The 20,919-nt window shown below is 29.4% G+C and overlaps 2 long non-coding RNA genes and 2 pseudogenes across 2 annotated transcripts in view; 1 reads left to right on the plus strand and 3 right to left on the minus strand.

Annotated features, from left to right (window-relative positions):
- The window catches only part of LOC145286197 (uncharacterized), a 239,429-nt gene that overhangs the window by 112,148 nt on the left and 106,362 nt on the right, over positions 1-20,919 (plus strand). The window lies entirely within an intron of this gene.
- LOC145286196 (uncharacterized) lies at positions 23-19,786 on the minus strand. The gene is made up of 2 exons (XR_013869123.1): positions 18,450-19,786; positions 23-1,451 (listed from the first exon to the last, which is right to left on the minus strand). It is a non-coding gene; the product is annotated as an uncharacterized LOC145286196 (long non-coding RNA).
- Positions 2,428-2,555, minus strand: LOC145286793 (U11 spliceosomal RNA; annotated as a pseudogene).
- LOC145286794 (U11 spliceosomal RNA) lies at positions 6,511-6,690 on the minus strand (annotated as a pseudogene).

Consider the following 20,919-nt stretch of genomic DNA (forward strand, 5'->3'; position numbering starts at 1 on the left):
GAATTGACAACAAAAAAATCAATTGAAACCATTGTCTTTTATTTGAAAACTCAATTTATCGACTACAAAACCATGTTCTAATAATGTAGAAACACCATTGTCTTAGTCTAGAAGGATTTCTCCTCCATTTACTGAGGACCGGAAAGGTGAATTGTAGCAATAACACTTTGCTCCTAGCCAAGCTGAACGACACGAGCACACGAGCATTTGACTTAAAAACGAAATGGTGAACTATACAATATAAAAGCAAGTTAAGCTACAAGCTAAAAAACAAAAATAAATTCAAAGAATTTTTTTTAAAAAAGTTCAAAGAAATTTCGAACATTTATTACTATAAACATAACGAACAATTCGATTCTCCTTACTCTTTGCACTCCCGATGTTTCATCTGCTAAAATTTTAATCACGTGATTACGGTGTAGCATCAATAAAATAAACCATTAATTCTAGTGCCGTTTGTTATGGATTTACGATATTAAAAATCACTTTATTGGTACTTATGCACTTATGTAACCGGGCTGACGGGTGCATTGTAACTATTTTGTACTTTCACCTAACAATTTAATAAACAAAAAGATACCGTAAAACTTGAAGGGCCGTTTGAATACATGGAAAGTGTTGTGTAATTATTTTTTTTAAATTCAGTTGCGCTTTGTCATTTATTTTTTCAATTTTGAATAATTTCACAATCATCAATGAATTCGAGTGTACTTTTTAAAAAGGTAGTATTTTAATCAGATTATTATTTGGTTTGTCTTATTATTTGAATTGAATCGATATATTGCAAAGAAGCCAGCAAAGGAACAAAAGTGTAAAATAAATAAATAAATAAATGTTACCATGACTAATAAAAGTTACTTTTCTACCTACATTGCTTATGTTTTAGTACTTATTTTTTTTTTGAGAAATAATTACACAATATTGTATTCAAACGATCATTTGGAAAAGAAATATGTAAAATAAAGCGGTGCACGATGTTACCGTCCTATTTTTTTAACCCGTATTTTCAAGTTAAATTCAAATTTTACGATATCTTTTTATTTTATTAAATTGTTATGTGAAAGTACAGAATAGTTATAATACACCCGCCAGACAGACCGGTAGCATAAGTGCATAAGTACCAATAAAATGATATTAAAATATCGTATTCAGCTAAATCCATGATTTTAGATCAATTAAAAAGCATCAAAAACTACGTAACACAGAGAAATAATAAACCACATTTTGTTATTTTTGAAAACTTGTTATTTCAAATGTCTGCTTAAAAATTCTTCCGCGATGTGACAAGTCACCTTACTACGCGCGTCCATCATGCGCGAACGCATCATGTAAGAATAGCATAAACGATGGCGGTGAGTTGGCACAAAATAGTGCGAGGGTTCAGGGGTTAATACCATGCAGAATGTGCGACGGGTTTGAATATCAGATTCGTTGTCACCGACCCCGAAAACCTTTAAAAAAAAAAAAAAAAAATTATTGGTTGGTGTTCTGTTGTAGTTAAAGTAAACATTTACAAAAAAAAAAAGTACACACACACACACACACACACACAAACGAAAAAATAAACAAACAAAACTAATAAATGTTTTGGTTTTCAAATGGCACTCGCCCAGTTTAGACTATTATGAATATGTAATTTCAATTTTCTGTTTTTAATTAAAAAAAAAAAATGTTCCATGAAAAACTTTTCCGTTCTCATTAATTAAATCGAAACATTTCCAATTAAACAATTACGCATATATGTTCTCTTTCACTTTCTTTATTTACTTTTAAAGCAACATTGGACTTTTATAAAATAATTTTGGGGGGGGGGAGGGGGTCCGAACAAATAAATAATTTAAAACATTTTTTGAATTGTCAAGATTCATTTTCTCCAGTAATATCGGTTTACCAAGTTTCTGGAAGTAATAAATGATAATTATAGTTTAATTTAACTTTTCCGGAAGTAATAAATGATAATTTTGGTAAATTTATTCTTTCGGCCATAATGATGTCTCCCCCTAGATTTGTATAGCAAGTGCGTGAAAACAAATGGCGTCTCCAATTTCGGCAATAAAGTGTAGAAGCACCGGGATTACATTAGCTTTTACATTGGATATCATGTTTTTATATCTGGTAAACGACTTAGCAGACTCCAATTTTAAACAAAAACTAAACAATTTAAGCACAAGGCAAAAAAAAAAAAATGTGGAGGGAGGGGGGTATGTAGTCATCCTTGTCACTGTTCTCTTTAACTTGTCTAAAGGTATTCCTAGCTAACGTTTTCAGTCCAGGGGCTGCCGCTGCCCTAGTGACTGTTCCCAAATCAATTCGATTTCTAAGAAAATTTTTATTAATTAGTAAATATCATTTCCGCTAGTTTATAAAATAAAATCTCCCGATTGAGCAGGAGAAAGAAGGAAGAAAAGTCTAATATTTGTTTTGGTTTTGGGCGCCGTGCTAAATGAGCTACAGCTGCCGCGAGTTTATAAAAATAGGTCCTCGGAACCTCTTGATGATAATTCCGCCCAGCAGCGCAAAGCACTACTGAGTGCCAATACGGCAGAGGTGTCTTAAAAGTAACACAGCGAGTCCTCCGCGCGTTCGCAATCTATATACATCAGCAATAACTACACTTATCGCTTCCGTTTGTTTGCATATTTGTATAACAACACTCTATTAATTAATTATCCATGTAATTAATAATGTCATTATCTCATTTAAATTAACAATTTATATCATTTAAAAACTTATAATGTGTGTAGATTTTGTCATTGATTTGCGCTATTTGTAAATAATTCAACTTTATTTGGCAAGAACGAAATGTTTTGATGTCAACAAGGGAAGTAATTCTGTATTTACAAAGGTTACAAATAAAATAATTTCTCTTTCTTTGTTGCCTTTTGCTGTTATTTTTTATGATTTTGTTTAGACAAAAAAAAAAAAAAAGCCGATGAAGCATATTTACTTATCCCAATCAATTCCGGAGTAAAACTTGCGGAGAATGCTCCGCTTTACGGTTGTTGTAAAAATGGAACGGAAATTTAAATTTCGTTCCGTTTTAAAGTCGGTACATTTTTACATTACATCCGACTCATCGTTTATATTCAACATGGCAAAAAAAAAAAAAAGTATACCAAATTGACTTTTCGTTTAAAAATGAAATTATTTAATTTTTGTTAATAAATTAGGTGCAACTTAAAGTAGCAGGTACCGCAGACGAGACTCGTTCTGAAATTCGGAAAATTTAGGTAAAAAAACAAACAAACCCGGTAACCCTTTTGAATAAAGATGGATATAAACATTATTTTTAAAATTAATTTTATTTTACTTCAAAACAAAACGTAAACATATATAAACAATAAAATAGAAATAATAGAAAATAATTTCTTAATTTTAATTAAAAATTGATTTTAAACACAAAGAAAACTTTTTTATATAATTATTGAAAAATATTGGGTACTAGTCGCGATTTGAGTTCCCTGCCGAACACCATAAAAAAACACTGACTTCTCCCTACGTATGAGCAAAGGACATGTTTTAGTTGCCATAGTAACTAAACGATCATGAATTTTTATCGACTTTTTATAAGTTTTACTGTTTATGAATATTGAAATAAAAGAAATTACTACACATTTATTAATAATATCTCACTTTTATCGATTTTTGTTTTTTACTGTTTATGTGTCACTTTTATCGACTTTTTCTTTTCTTTTTTAAATAGCATTTTCTTTTTAAATGACGTTTTTACTGTTTATGATTATTAAAAGAAAAATGATCACTAAACATTTATTAATAAAAAAAATGGGTGCTAGTGCAGTGCACTTATTGATCCGTGCTGAAATAACGTTATTATTTAAAAAACCATTCTTAACATGGGGAGGGTGTTTTGTACCCATTCTCTACTTTAACCTTATAATTGAATAAAAAAAACATTAAACTTTAATTAAACTTAGAAATACGATTTAAAATATAGCGCGGATCATAAGTGCACTAGCACCCATTTTTTTATTAATAAATGTTTAGTAATTATTTTTCTTTTAATATTCATAAATAGTAAAAACGTCGTCATTTAAAAAGAAAATGTTATTTAAAAAAAAAAAGAAAAAGTCGATAAAAGTGATAAAAAACAAAGGCGATAAAAGTGAGATATTATTAATGTGTAGTCATTTCTTTTATTTCAATATTCATAAACAGTAAAAAAAAAAAAAAAGTCATAAAAATTCATTTAGGAAAATGTGTTATAAATAATAAACTAGACAAAATACTATTTATTAAAAAAACACCGAATATGTCAAGTTATGTCACGGTAACATATATTGAGCTAATTTCTAACAGTATTTTGTCTAGTTTATTATTTATAACACTTTTTCCCAAACTTATCGTGTTAAAGAAAGATTCGGGCGCCATTTTGAATTTTCCAATACATCGGTAAACACTGTATGCTTTTCGAGCTGAATAAACATGTTTAACTGAATAAAAACACGAAAATTATATCCAGTTTGGTAGAAAAGTAACTTATCTTGCCTGTGATAACATTTATTTGTTATATATTTATTTTTTGACAACTTTTTCGAATCTATGTGTACAGTAATACAAACCCGGAAAAGCTTTAGTGTTTTTACCATTTTAAAGCGCTTTTTTAAAAGTTTGAAACAAGTGGTGTCCAGTTGTTAACTTACAACAACGAGGGCGCATGGCGAAAATTCTTCAAGGTTTAAATGCTTTTATTGGGGTTGAAAAACGTTTTCAGTCCCTATATTTCTTCTTATTTGCCTCCTCACGAAGGCAGAGGCAGACACAATGTCGGTTTTTAATATGGATAAATCCAGCTCCCCAAAAAGGGGAACTCTGAGAACAAAAATAAAAATTGCCTTGACGCTTCTACAGAATTGGGACGAGATTTTCGGAAATCGTAAAAGTGAAATTGATGAGGTAGAAAAATTTTTATTAAAGAAAATAGAATTTGATAAAAACGATCGTAAAAAACTGGAGTTCAACAGGGAGATAATTTTTCGACGATTAAAGTTTTTTTTTTTTTTTTTTAATAATTTAGTAATATTCAGGTAATTTCGACTGTATAATTTAAAAGCAACCATTAGAATTGACAACAAAAAAATCAATTGAAACCATTGTCTTTTATTTGAAAACCCAATTTATCGACTGCAAAACCATGTTCCAATAATGTAGAAGCACCATTGCCTTAGTCTAGAAGGATTTCTCCTCCATTTACTGAGGATCGAAAAGGTGAAGTGTATTTGCTGCGTGCGCTGCTGCAATAGCAATAACACTTTGCTCCTAGCCAAGCTGAACGACACAAACATTTATGACTTAAAAACGAAATGGTGAACTATACAATATAAAAGCAAGTTAAGCTACAAGTTAAAAATAAATAAATTCAAAGAATTTTTTTTTTTTTAAAGTTCAAAGAAATTTCGAACATTTATTACTATAAACATAACGAACAATTCGATTCTCCTTACTCTTTTCACTCCCGATGTTTCGTCTGCTAAAATTTTAATCACGTGATTACGGTGTAGCAACTGTAGCATCAATAAAACTTGGTAAACCGATATTACTGGAGAAAATGAATTTTAATTCAAAAAATATATTTAAAATTATTTATTTGTTCGAAACACACACACACACACAAACGAAAAAAATAAACAAACAAAACTAATAAATGTTTTGGTTTTCAAATGGCGCTCGCTCGCCCAGTTTAGACTATTATGAATATGTAATTTCAATTTTCTGTTTTTAATTTAAAAAAAAAATGTTCCATGAAAAACTTTCCCGTTCTCATTAATTAAATCGAAACATTTCCAATTAAACAATTACGGATATATGTTCTCTTTCACTTTCTTTATTTACTTTTAAAGCAACATTAGACTTTTATAAAATAATTTTTGGGGGGGGGGCGGTCCGAACAAATAAATAATTTTAAACATTTTTTGAATTGTCAAGATTCATTTTCTCCAGTAATATCGGTTTACCAAGTTTCTGGAAGTAATAAATGATAATTATAGTTTAATTTAACTTTTCCGGAAGTAATAAATGTTAATTTTGGTAAATTTATTCTTTCGGCCATAATGGTGTCTCCCCCTAGATTTGTATAGCAAGTGCGTGAAAACAAATGGTGTCTCCAATTTCGGCAATAAAGTGTAGAAGCACCGAGATTACATTAGCTTTCACATTGGATATCATGTTTTTATATCTGGTAAACGACTTAGCAGACTCCAATTTAACTGATCAAAAACTAAACAATTAAGCACAAGGTAAACTAAAAAAAAAAAAAAAAAATGTGGAGGGAGGGGAGTATGTAGTCTGAGTCATCCTTGAGCTAACGTTTTCACTTGCAACAATCACTTCAGGGGCTGTCCACAAATCAATTCGATTTTTAAAAAATATTTATTAGTTAATAAATATCATTTCACTTTACTTAAAAAAAAAAATCTATCATAATTTCACCCGCTAGTTTGTAAAATAAAATCTCCGATTTGAAAGACAATGAAAAGTCTATTTGTTTTGGTTTTGGGCGCCGTGCTAAATGAGCTACAGCTGCCGCGAGATTATAAAAATAGGTCCTCAGAATTTCTTGATAATAATTCAGCCCAGCAGCGCAAAGCACTACTGAATTCCGCACTAGCAGCGCAAAGCACTACTGAGTGCCAATGAGGCAAGGTGAAAATTGTGAACTAGCGAGCCCTCTGCACGCTCGTAATCTATATGAATCACCAATAACTACACTTATCGCTTCCGTTTGTTTGCATATTTGTATAACAACACTCTATTACTTAATTATCCATGTAATTAATAATGTCATTGTCTCATTTAAATTAACATTTTATATCATTTAAAAACTTATAATGTGTGTAGATTTTGTCATTGATTTGTGCTATTGATAAATAATTCAACTTTATTTGGCAAGAACGAAATGTTTTTGATGTCAACGTTTTGCTTTTGTGATTTTGTTTAGTGAAAGTCGCCGAAAGTAAACGATGTTAGTTAATTTGGAGATCCTTTACTCAATCTGAAACCCTCCGAACATTTATTGGGTTTGTATTACTGTACACATAGATTCGAAAAAGTTGTCAAAAAAAAACAAATATATAACAAATAAATATTATCACAGGCAAGATAAGTTACTTTTCTACCTAACTGGATATATTTTTCGTGTTTTTATTCAATGTAACATGTTTCTTCAGCTCGAAAAACATGCAGTGTTTACCGATGTATTGGAAAATTCAAAATAGCGCCCGACACTCTCTTTAACATGGTAAGTTTGGGAAAAGGTGTTATAAATAATAAACTAGACAAAATACTATTGAAAAAACACCGAATATATGTCAAGTTATGTCACGGTAACATATAATGAGCGAATTTCTAACAGTATTTTGTCTAGTTTATTATTTATAACATCTTTTCCTGAACTTACCGTGTTAAAGAGAGTGTCGGGTGCCATTTTAAATTTTCCAATACATCGGTAAACACTGTATGCTTTTCGAGCTGAATAAGTATGTTACATTGAATAAAAACACAAAAAATATCTCCAGTTAGGTAGAAAAGTAACTTATCTTGCCTTTGATAACATTTATTTGTTATATATTTGTTTTTTGACAACTTTTTCCAATCTATGTGTACAGTAATACAAACCCCATTTATTTCTTCTTCTTTTCTTTCTCTTTTTCTTTTTTTTTTTTGTTTTTGCGCCAATAGAAAAAACAAAATCGCGGAGGTTGAGAATCCTGCCACTTTCCCAAAATTGCTAAAAACATGGCCGACGACGTACGCGCACGTCACTGAAAGTAATTAACACTCCCTCTGACACGTGACCGGAAGTTTGGAGCATATGTCTATTTGTTTTGATTTTACATACGTGAATGAATGAACAATAATGAATAATAAATTAGAAAAAAAAAAGAAAGAAAACCCAACTTTTTGGTACTTGTGCAGTTTTGCTACCGCGAGTGTACGAACTATTTTTCACTTTCACCTAACAATTTAAAGAAATATATATATATATATATATATGGTGCCCGGAAAACTCGTCCGGGGAAAACTCGTCTCGGGAAAACTCGTTCCCTTTCGCTAGGTAGGAAAACTGGTCCCTTATTGAATAAATATCGATTGAAAACACATTTTATGATCGTTCTTGAAGGAGATATTGTTTTTTAAAATAAACTATAGCCCCCCCCCATAATATTTAAAAAAAAATATTTTTACTTGTTTAATGTTTTTTTTTGTGTTTTTAATAAAAGCGTTTATTATGTTCATAAACGAGACCGCATATTTTTTTTTATATTAATATAAAAAGAATTTACTTATATACTGTTGTTTATAAAAGGGTAAAATCGATTTTTCTACCTCGCCGACTATGTTGTTTAGTTATTTGGAATCGTTTATTTGGTAAAGAAAAAAAAACAGAAAACAAACAAAAAACATGTCGGTCGAGTGTTACGGGAGAACGAGAAATAATGCTTAGGGGGTCTTGATAATCGCTAAAAAATAGAAAATTAAAGAAATTACTGAGGGAGATTTGGTTTTAAAAAGAAAATAATAAATTTTAATATTTTTTAAAATATAATTTAGAGAGAGGGGGGGGATAAAACCTATATCTCCCTTCGAAAAGCAACCAACAAAAAATGAAATTAAAAAGATTCTTGATAACCGATAGCGGAGTTTTCAATAAAATTGATTAATAAATTTATTTAGTGATTACTTTCTCTCTTAATGATTGATTTTAGAATTTTGAAGTAAAAATTTAAAAAATTAAAAATGAGTTAACGAGAGATTGTTAGCACATGGCATCTCTCGTGCCAAGAAATATTTCGCTTTTAATTTATTAGTTAATTTTTGCAAAATTTGACAGGACGACAATAAATGTTGATAATTGATAAAATCATAATTTTAAATAACGCATGAGTGCATTTGGTATGACAGAAAACAAAAACATAACAACAAAAAACTATCTAAATTAAAAAACAAAACCAAAGGCGTAACGTCAACGAAGAATCGAACCGCTCCCTGTTTTTTAATTTTTGGGTTTTTTTTTTTTATTTATTGTTTTTATGACTCCAAAAAACATTCGTTAAAATAAGAACAAAAAAAAAAATTGTAATTAACTTTGTATGAACATAATAAACGCTTTAAAATAAGTTAAACCACTAAGAACTTAGCCAGTTAGGTAGAAAACGGACACTTAGAAAATCGATTTTATTAAAAAAAAAAAATAAAAAAAAAAAAAAAAAACATTAAACAAGTAAAAATATTTTTTTTTAAATATTATGGGGGGGGGGGCTATAGTTTATTTTAAAAACAATATCGGTAAATTTATACAAATACCGTGACAGCGAATTAGTAGAAAAAAATGTACCCTAACCCTAACCCAGTTTTCAGATTCGTGTTCAGCACACCGAAACGTAACAGAATACTACGTAAAAGATTTTACTAATTCGCTGTCACGGTGTTTGTATAATAATACCACAATATAATATCTCCTTCAAGAACGATCATAAAATGTGTTTTCAATCGATATTTATTCAATTAGGGACCAGTTTTCCTACCTAGCGAAAGGGGACGAGTTTTCCGGAGACGAGTTTTCCCGGGACGAGTTTTCCTAAATTATATATATATATATATATATATATATATATATATATATATATATATATATATATATATTAATTATATGCGTAACTGCAAGCACTTGTGCCCCCCACGACGTGAGCACCCTCGACAAACACGACAGGCTGCTAAATCCCACCCCCACACTGTAAAGATCCCTAGATGTAAAAGATCTGAATTTAGGAAAACTCGTCTCCGGAAAACTCGTCCCCTTTCGCTAGGTAGGAAAACTGGTCCCTTATTGAATAAATATCGATTGAAAACACATTTTATGATCGTTTTTGAAGGAGATATGGTTTTTTAAAATAGACTATAGCCCCCCCCCCCCATAATATTTAAAAAAAAAAAACATTTTTATTTATTTATTTATTTATTTTTTTTTTTTAAATAAAATCGATTGTCCGTTTTCTACCTAACTGGCTAAGTTCTTAGTGGTTTCGGTACTGGTCGCGGTAAGAGTTCCCTGCCGAACACCCTCCAAAAACAACGATGTCTCCCGTTTGTCGCGCAGCCGCAAAGGACATGTTTTAGTTGCCATAGTAACAACACTTTTTTTTTTTACTCTTTTTAAATGACAACGTTAATGTTTATGAATATTGAAATAAAACATTATGTTTATGAATATTGAAATAAAACATTACTACACATTTATTAATATCTTTTTTTTTTTTTTTTTTACTGTTTTACTGTTTGTGTCACTTTTATCGACTTTTTCTTTTATGAAACTTATCGGCGGTTCTTGAAATTTACTTACCACAAAACTTGTCGGCGGTTCTTGAAATTTTCTTTTTAAATGACGACGTTTTTACTGTTTATGAATATTAAAAGAAAAATAATTACTAAACGTTTATTAATAAGAAAATGGGTGCTAGTGCACTTAACTTTTTTTTTTTACTCTTTTTAAATGACAACGTTAATGTTTATGAATATTGAAATAAAACATTATGTTTATGAATATTGAAATAAAACATTACTACACATTTATTAATTGTTTTGTACCTTCTCTACTTTAACCTTACAATTGAATAAAAAAACATTAAACTTTAAGCTTAGAAATACGATTTAAAATATAGCGCGGATCATAAGTGCACTAGCACCCATTTTCTTATTAATAAATGTTTAGTAATTATTTTTCTTTTAATATTCATAAACAGTAAAAACGTCGTCATTTAAAAAGAAAATTTCAAGAACCGCCGACAAGTTTTGTGGTAAGTACATTTCAAGAACCGCCGATAAGTTTCATAAAAGAAAAAGTCGATAAAAGTGACACAAACAGTAAAACAGTAAAAAAAAAAAAAAAAAAAAAGATATTATTAATAAATGTGTAGTAATGTTTTATTTCAATATTCATAAACATAATGTTTTATTTCAATATTCATAAACATTAACGTTGTCATTTAAAAAGAGTAAAAAAAAAGTGTTGTTACTATGGCAACTAAAACGAATTTAGGAAAACTCGTCCCGGGAAAACTCGTCTCGGGAAAACTCGTCTCGGGAAAACTCGTCTCCGGAAAACTCGTCTCGGGAAAACTCGTCCCCTTTCGCTAGGTAGGAAAACTGGTCCCGTATTGAATAAATATCGATTGAAAACACATTTTATGATCGTTCTTGAAGGAGATATTGCTTTTTAAAATAGACTATAGCCCCCCCATAATATTTTTAAAAAATATTTTTATTTGTTTAATGTTTTTTTTTGTTTTTTTTCTACCTAACTGGCTAAGTTCTTAGTGGTTTCACTTATTTTAAAGCGTTTATTATGTTCATACAAAGTTAATTAAACAAATTTTTGGTTCTTATTTTAACGATGTGTTTGGAGACATAAAAACAATAATAAAAAAAAACAAAACAAAAAAATTAAAAATTGGGAGCGTTACTTTTTTGTTTTGGTTTTTTAATTATGATAGTTTTTTGTTGTTTATGTTTTCGTTTTCTCTCATACCAAATGCACTCATGCGTTATTTAAAATTATAATTCTATCAATTATCAACATTTATTGTCGTCCTGTCAAATTTTGCAAAAATTAACTAATAAATCAAAAGCGAAATATTTTTTGGCGCGAGAGATGCCATGTGCTAACAATCTCTCGTTAACTCATTTTTAATTTTTTTAATTTTTACTTCAAAATTCTAAAATCAATCATTCAGAGAAAAAGTAATCACTAAATAAATTTATTAATCAATTTTATTGAAAACTCCGCTATCGTTTATCAAGAATCTTTTTAATTTCATTTTTTGTTGGTTGTTTTTCCGAGGGAGATATAACCCCCCCCCTCTCTAAATTATATTTCAAAAAATATTAAAATTTTGGTTTGTATTACTGTACACATAGATTCGAAAAATAATAAACTAGACAAAATACTGTTAGAAATTCGCTCAATATATATTACCGTGACATAGGTTGACATATATTCGGTGTTTTTTTTAATAGTATTTTGTCTAGTTTATTATTTATAACACCTATTCCCGAACTTACCGTAGTAAAGAGAGAGTCGGCCGCTAGCAGTATCAGAATTTTTGTAGGAATTTTTGACACCCCTAACACGAAACTGCGAATACAATATAAAAATCTCGTAATTTCTCTGTTAAAAGTGGATTATTTATTTTCTTTATGGATTATACTTCCAAAATAAACTATTACAGTTGTTTTAAAAGTAATAAAAATATTTTTTTTTTTTTTTAAACAGTAATGAATTTTCCGAACTCAATATTTTTAAATTTTTAAACTCAATATTTTTAAATTTTTAAATTTTAAAAATCTATCAAAATTTTTCTATTGATTCTATTTTTACGATATTTTCAGGGTCAATGTGAAATTTTATGTTCTTTCCAATAAACCGAATATAATATTTTAGACAAACGTTTTTTTTAAATTCACGCCCCCCCATTTTCACGCCCCCCATTTTCACGCCCCTCCCATTTTGAAATGTCTATTAAAAAGTAAATAATTAATTTATGTTTAATAGGTTTATATATCACAAATTGAAGAGAAAAGGTCAATAAATAATATATTCAAATTTAAAACAAAAAAAAAAATCAGTTTTTTAGAAATTTACCTGTAAAGTCCGAAGTTTAAAACCTTATTTTATAAGAACACATTTTTTCTTTTTGTCTTTTTTTTTTTTTTTAATGAAACCTTGGTCCTTGCTCCTTTAATTGAAAAAAAAATTAGGGCTTGAATTACATTTTTCGAGGAGTTATAAGCTTAGAAAGATAGGGGGTCGAATAATTTACGCCTCTCATTTTGAAATGTCTATTAAAAAGTAAATAATTAATTTATGTTTAATAGGTTTATATATCACAAATTGAAGAGAAAAGGTCAATAAATAATATATTCAAATTTAAAACAAAAAAAAAAATCAGTTTTTTAGAAATTTACCTGTAAAGTCCGAAGTTTAAAACCTTTTAAAAAAAAAAAAAACACATTGTTTTGTTTTGTTTTTTTTTTTAAATAAAACCTTGGTCCTTACTCCTTTAATTGAAAAAAAAAATTAGGGCTTGAATTACATTTTTCGAGGAGTTATAAGCTTGGAAAGATGGGGTGGAATTATTCACTATTTTCACGAAATTTCTGACACTGCTAGTCGGCCGCTATTTTGAATTGTCCAATACATCGGTAAACACTGTATGTTTTTCGAGCTGAATAAACATGTTACATTGAATAAAAACACGAAAAATATATCCAGTTTGGTAGGAAAGTAACTTATCTTGCCTTTGATAACATTTATTTGTTATATATTTGTTTTTTGACAATTTTTCGAATCTATGTGTATAGTAATACAAACCCAAATCGATTTTACCCTTTTATAACAACAGTAAATAAGTAAATTCTTTTTATATTAATATAAAAAAATATGCGGTCTCGTTTATGAACATAATAAACGCTTTAAAATAAGTGAAACCACTAAGAACTTAGCCAGTTAGGTAGAAAACGGACACTTAGAAAATCGATTTTATTTAAAAAAAAAAAAAAAAACATCAAACAAGTAAAAAAATTTTTTTTTTAATATTATGGGGGGGGGCTATAGTCTATTTTAAAAAAAACAATTTCTCCTTCAAGAACGATCATAAAATGTGTTTTCAATCGATATTTATTCAATAAGGGACCAGTTTTCCTACCTAGCGAAAGGGGACGAGTTTTCCCGAGACGAGTTTTCCGGAGACGAGTTTTCCCGAGACGAGTTTTCCCGAGACGAGTTTTCCCGGGACGAGTTTTCCGGGCACCAACTAAAACGAATTTAGGAAAACTCGTCCCGGGAAAACTCGTCTCGGGAAAACTCGTCTCCGGAAAACTCGTCTCGGGAAAACTCGTCCCCTTTCGCTAGGTAGGAAAACTGGTCCCGTATTGAATAAATATCGATTGAAAACACATTTTATGATCGTTCTTGAAGGAGATATTGCTTTTTAAAATAGACTATAGCCCCCCCCCCATAATATTTTTAAAAAATATTTTTATTTGTTTAATGTTTTTTTTTGTTTTTTTTTCTACCTAACTGGCTAAGTTCTTAGTGGTTTCACTTATTTTAAAGCGTTTATTATGTTCATACAAAGTTAATTAAAAAAATTTTTGGTTCTTATTTTAACGATGTTTTTTTGAGTCATAAAAACAATAATAAAAAAACAAAACAAAAAAATTAAAAATTGGGAGCGTTACTTTTTTGTTTTGTTTTTTTTAATTATGATAGTTTTTTGTTGTTATGTTTTCGTTTTCTCTCATACCAAATGCACTCATGCGTTATTTAAAATAATAATTCTATCAATTATCAACATTTATTGTCGTCCTGTCAAATTTTGCAAAAATTAACTAATAAATCAAAAGCGAAATATTTTTTTGGCGCGAGAGATGCCATCATATGCTAACAATCTCTCGTTAACTCATTTTTAATTTTTTTAATTTTTACTTCAAAATTCTAAAATCAATCATTCAGAGAAAAAGTAATCACTAAATAAATTTATTAATCAATTTTATTGAAAACTCCGCTATCGTTTATCAAGAATCTTTTTAATTGCATTTTTTGTTGGTTGTTTTTCCGAGGGAGATATAATCCCCCCCCCCTCTAAATTATATTTAAAAAAATATTAAAATTTTGGTTTGTATTACTGTACACATAGATTCGAAAAATAATAAACTAGACAAAATACTGTTAGAAATTCGCTCAATATATATTACCGTGACATAGGTTGACATATATTCGGTGTTTTTTTTAATAGTATTTTGTCTAGTTTATTATTTATAACACCTATTCCCTAACTTACTGTGTTTAAGAGAGAGTCGGCCGCTATTTTGAATTGTCCAATACATCGGTAAACACTGTATGTTTTTCGAGCTGAATAAACATGTTACATTGAATAAAAACACGAAAAATATATCCAGTTTGGTAGGAAAGTAACTTATCTTGCCTTTGATAACATTTATTTGTTATATATTTGTTTTTTGACAATTTTTTCGAATCTATGTGTACAGTAATACAAACCCAAATCGATTTTACCCTTTTATAACAACAGTAAATAAGTAAATTCTTTTTATATTAATATAAAAAAATATGCGGTCTCGTTTATGAACATAATAAACGCTTTAAAATAAGTGAAACCACTAAGAACTTAGCCAGTTAGGTAGAAAACGGACACTTAGAAAATCGATTTTATTTAAAAAAAAAAAAAAATCAAACAAGTAAAAAATTTTTTTTTTTAATATTATGGGGGGGGGCTATAGTCTATTTTAAAAAAACAATTTCTCCTTCAAGAACGATCATAAAATGTGTTTTCAATCGATATTTATTCAATAAGGGACCAGTTTTCCTACCTAGCGAAAGGGGACGAGTTTTCCCGAGACGAGTTTTCCGGAGACGAGTTTTCCCGAGACGAGTTTTCCCGAGACGAGTTTTCCCGGGACGAGTTTTCCGGGCACCAACTAAAACATGTCCTTTGCGGCTGCGCGACAAACGGGAGACATCGTTGTTTTTGGAGGGTGTTCGGCAGGGAACTCTTACCGCGACCAGTACCGTGGTTTCACTTATTTTAAAGCGTTTATTATGTTCATACAAAGTTAATTACAATTTTTTTTGTTCTTATTTTAACGATGTTTTTTGGAGTCATAAAAACAATAATAAAAAACAAAACAAAAAAATTAAAAACTGGGAGCGTTACTTTTTTGTTTTGGTTTTTTAATTATGATAGTTTTTTGTTGTTATGTTTTCGTTTTCTCTCATACCAAATGCACTCATGCGTTATTTAAAATAATAATTTATCAATTATCCACATTTATTGTCGTCCTGTCAAATTTTGCAAAAATTAACTAATAAATCAAAAGCGAAATATTTTTTTGGCGCGAGAGATGCCATGTGCTAACAATCTCTCGTTAACTCATTTTTAATTTTCTAAATTTTTACTTCAAAATTCTAAAATCAATCATTCAGAGAAAAAGTAATCACTAAATAAATTTATTAATCAATTTTATTGAAAACTCCGCTATCGTTTATCAAGAATCTTTTTAATTTCATTTTTGTTGGTTGTTTTTCGTAGGGAGATATAGTTTTAACCCCCCCCCTCTCTAAATTATATTTTAAAAAATATTAAAATTTGGGTTTGTATTACTGTACACATGGATTCGAAAAAGTAGTTAAAAAACAAATATAACAAATAAATGTTATCAAAGGTAAGATAAGTTGGGTTACCCGATAAGTTACTTTTCTACCAAACTGGATATAATTCTCGTGTTTTTATTCAATTTAACATGTTTATTCAGCTCGAAAAACATGCAGTGTTTACCGATGTATTGGAAAATTCAAAATGGCGGCTGACTCTCTCTTAAACACGGTAAGTTCGGGAAAAGGTGTTATAAATAATAAACTAGACAAAATACTGTTAGAAATTCGCTCAATATATATTACCGTGACATAGGTTGACATATATTCGGTGTTTTTTTTTTATATATATATATAGTATTTTGTCTAGTGTATTATTTATGAATTTAGGAAAACTCGTCTCCGGAAAACTCGTCTCCGGAAAACTCGTCTGCGGAAAACTCGTCCCCTTTCGCTAGGTAGGAAAACTAGTCCCTTATTGAATAAATGTCGATTGAAAACACATTTTATGATCGTTCTTGAAAGAGATATTGTTTTTTTTTTAAATAGACTATAACCCCCATAATATTTAAAAAAAATTTTTTTTACTTGTTTAATGTTTTTTTTTGTTTTAATAAAATCGATTTTCTAAGTGTTCGCTTTCTACCTAACTGGTTAAGTTCTTAGTGGTTTCACTTATTTTAAAGCGGTTAGTATGTTCATAAACGAGACCGCTTTTTTATATTAATATAAAAAGAATTTATTAGTTAATTTTTGCAAAATTTGACAGGACGACAATAAATGTTGATAATTGATAAAATTATAATTTTAAATAACGCATGAGTGCATTTGGTATGACAGAAAACAAAAACATAACAACAAAAAAACTATCATAATTAAAAAACCAAAACAAAAAGCAACGAAAAATTGAATCGCTGCCTATTTTTAAATTTTTTGGTTTTGTTTTTAATTATTGTTTTTATGACTCCAAAAAACATCGTTAAAATAAGAACAAAAAAAAATTTGTAATTAACTTTGTATGAACATAATAAACGCTTTAATATAAGTGAAACCACTAAGAACTTAGCCAGTTAGGTAGAAAACGGACACTTAGAAAATCGATTTTATTAAAAAAAAAAAAAAAAAAAAAAAAAAAACATTAAACAAGTAAAAATATTTTTTTAAAATATTGGGGGGGGGGCTATAGTCTATTTTAAAAAATAATATCTCCTTCAAGAATGATCATAAAATGTGTTTTCAATCGATATTTATTCAATAAGGGACCAGTTTTCCTATCTAGCGAAAGGGGACCAGTTTTCCGGAGACGAGTTTTCCCGGAACGAGTTTTCCGGGCACCAAAAGATCTTTCTACTCCAATAGTTTCTTCCCCAGAACCGCTAGACTTTGGAATTCCATTCCAGGTCCATGCTTCCCCAACAGTACTGACGTGCAGAAGTTCAAGTGTAACGTGAACCGACATCTTGCTGCTCAAATCCCTCCTACATAGTACCCCGGTAGTTGTTGCACCTGATAGTAGTCCCCTACACCAAAGTGGCAATTTGCCTTGTTTGGGGTGAAAATGTAATAAAAAAATAAATAAATATATAAGTTCGTATTTCTCGCGTTGGCCAAACTGCACTAGTACCCAAGTTTCACCTATCAATTTAATAAAAGATATTTTTTATTTTTTTATTTTTGGGGTCCTGCCCTGCACAAGTACCAAAAAGTTGTTTATTTCCTAATTTATTTATTTACATTTTTTTCATCATACTTTTATTCTTAACCAAAAAAAACATTTGGTACTAGTGCAGTTTCGTCAACGCGAGAAATACGAACTTAAAAAACAAAACAATAGTGCAGTTTCGTCAACGCGAGAAATACGAACTTAAAAAATAAACAAACAAAATATTTTTCAGAGGGAGCGTTAATTACTTTTAGTGACGTGCGCGTACGTCGTCCGCCATGTTTTTAGCGATTTTGGGAAAGTGGCAGGATTCACAACCTCCGCCAAAAAATCAAATTTTCAAAATTAATTTTACATTCTTCATTTCGTTTCATTGTTACACACTTTTTTTTCTTTTGTAAAATCAATCATTCGTTTTAAAATTCTGTTTTAATTTTGAAATAAAAGTTCTATTTACTTGTTAAACTTATGAAAATCGAACTTTAATTCGGTGTTGTAATCGCTGGCGGCCATTTTCCTTGGTATTGTCGCACTAAAATTAGGTGCTTCTTTATTATAATAACGAAAAAATGTTGAATTTCAAGTAAAACAAATGTTACCTACGTAATTGTCTGGTCTCAAATAGTAACATATTCCAAAATTACGAAAGACAATATGGTAAAAGAATCATTCGTGTAAAACAATTCGATAAAGTTACATGCTAGGTTGGTGGACATATTGGGTCACGTGGTTAAGCAAAAAGGGAAGTAACTCAGTTGAAACAATTTGTAGCCAACAATTTTTCAGAAAACAAACCCTACACATAATATATTTTCAGAATTTTTTTTTAATGGCCTTATATTATTTTACGGTTTCCAAATTTTATTGAATTTCATTTTGAAATAATGATCGGACGATCTTTTTGTTCATGTTAGGATGGTTGCTTTTCTGTCACCATTTAATTGCTTGATTTGAGCCCCGTTATGTAAAAAAAAATCACGCAGACAATTAATCTAGGCGATATTCAGATGAAATTCAGCCGATTCGATAGAGTAGTCTTGTGCCTAATATTTTTTATTTTGTGATTTTTTTTTTTTTTTTTTGCCTAATAAAAAATATATACCTAGAACAATCAACAACTTATTTTTCATCTTTGTGGATACAGTTTTCTTTAATTATGAGAATTGTGCCTACGTTAAATTATTATTCTCTAAGTACGGGCAAAAATGGGCGGACAAAAATGGGGGACCAAGTTTTGAAAGCCGATTTATCATAATTTTTTTTGTAGGTTTCCGACTACTTTTTGATTGTATTTGAAAGATTAAGGACTAAACTTATTTTCCAAAAGGAAAAAAAAAATTTGTACACGTGAAAAAAAAAAAAGTAATGGAAATGTTTTCACGGCGAGCTACCCAATTCAGCTAAATTTTGAAGTTAAATAATTTCATTGTAAAAATCCTTTAAAAGATAAATATTAGTTTTCTACGTCTATTTCAAAGATAATTAGTAAAATAAAGTCCTAAGATATTGAATTAAAAGACACACACACATTGTTTGTACAAAACAAATTAATTAGCCCAAAACCAAGTGATTCTGGCGTTCACAAAACGCAACAAACTAAAATTTTGTAAACACGAAAATTACGAAGGCCCAAAATTTCAGCCAGTCGGAAGACTGAAAATAACGTCATGTAATTAAAAGGGAGGAAGTTTTTTGTTTTTGTTGTTTGTTTTTTTCCCCCCAGTCGCACGTCCGTACATTCCTTTTCTGGACGTTTGTATTAATTTTTGCATTTTTTAATTTAATTATTTTTCTATGTTCCTGTTTTTTTTAATTAATTTTTTTTTAAGTTATTGTTCAATATTATATAAAAATAGGGTTTGTATTACTGTACACATAGATTCGAAAAAGTTGTCAAAAAACAAATATATAACAAATAAATGTTATCAAAGGCAAGATAAGTTACTTTTCTACCAAACTGGATATAATTTTCGTGTTTTTATTCAATGTAACATGTTTATTCAGCTCGAAAAGTATACAGTGTTTACCGATGTATTGGAAAATTCAAAATGGCGGCCGATTCTCTCTTTAACACGGTAAGTTTGGAAAAAGGTGTAATAAATAATAAACTAGACAAAATACTGTTAGAAATTCGCTCACTATATGTTACCGTGGCATAACTTGACATATATTCGGTGGTTTTTAATAGTATTTTGTCTAGTTTATTATTTATAACACCCTTTCCCGAACTTACCGTGTTAAAGAGAGAGACGGCCGCCATTTTGAATTTTCCAATACATCAGTAAACACTGCATGCTTTTCGAGCTGAATATACATGTTAAATTGAATAAAAACACGAAAAATATATCCAGTTTGGTAGAAAAGTAACTTATCTTGCCTTTGATAACATTTATTTGTTATATATTTGTTTTTTGACAACTTTTTAAATAAATGTTATCAAAGGCAAGATAAGTTACTTTTCTACCAAACTGGGTATATTTTTCGTGTTTTTATTCAGCTCGAAAACCATACAGTGTTTACCGATGTATTGGAAAATTCAAGATGGCGTCTGACTCTCTCTTTAACACGGTAAGTTTGGGAAAAGGTGTTATAAATAAAAAAAAAAAACTAGATAAAATACTGTTAAAACTCGCTCAATATATGTTACCGTGACATAGGTTGACATATATTCGGCGGGTTTTTAATAGTATGTTGTCTAGTTTTTTTTATTTATAACACCTTTTCCCAAACTTACCGTGTTAAAGAGGGAGTGAGGCGGAGGCGCCATTTTTAATTTTCCAATACATCGGTAAACACTATGTTTTTCGAGCTGAATAAACGTGTTACATTGGATAAAAACACGAAAAATATATCCAGGTAGGTAGAAAAGTAACTTATCTTGCCTTTGATAACATTTATTTGTTATATATTTGTTTTTTGACAACTTTTTCGAATCTATGTGTACAGTAATACAAACCCCTTTTTTACAATAAAAATCTGGAAAAAATCTTTATAATGTACGTACTTGTCACTGCATGAAAATGTCATATTCCAAAAATCACGTAAATCGATCAAGTATTTTTTTTTTTTAATT

Source organism: Euprymna scolopes, chromosome 10, assembly GCF_053919585.1.
Source record: "Euprymna scolopes isolate OS-2025 chromosome 10, ASM5391958v1, whole genome shotgun sequence".
NCBI lineage: Eukaryota > Metazoa > Mollusca > Cephalopoda > Sepiida > Sepiolidae > Euprymna > Euprymna scolopes.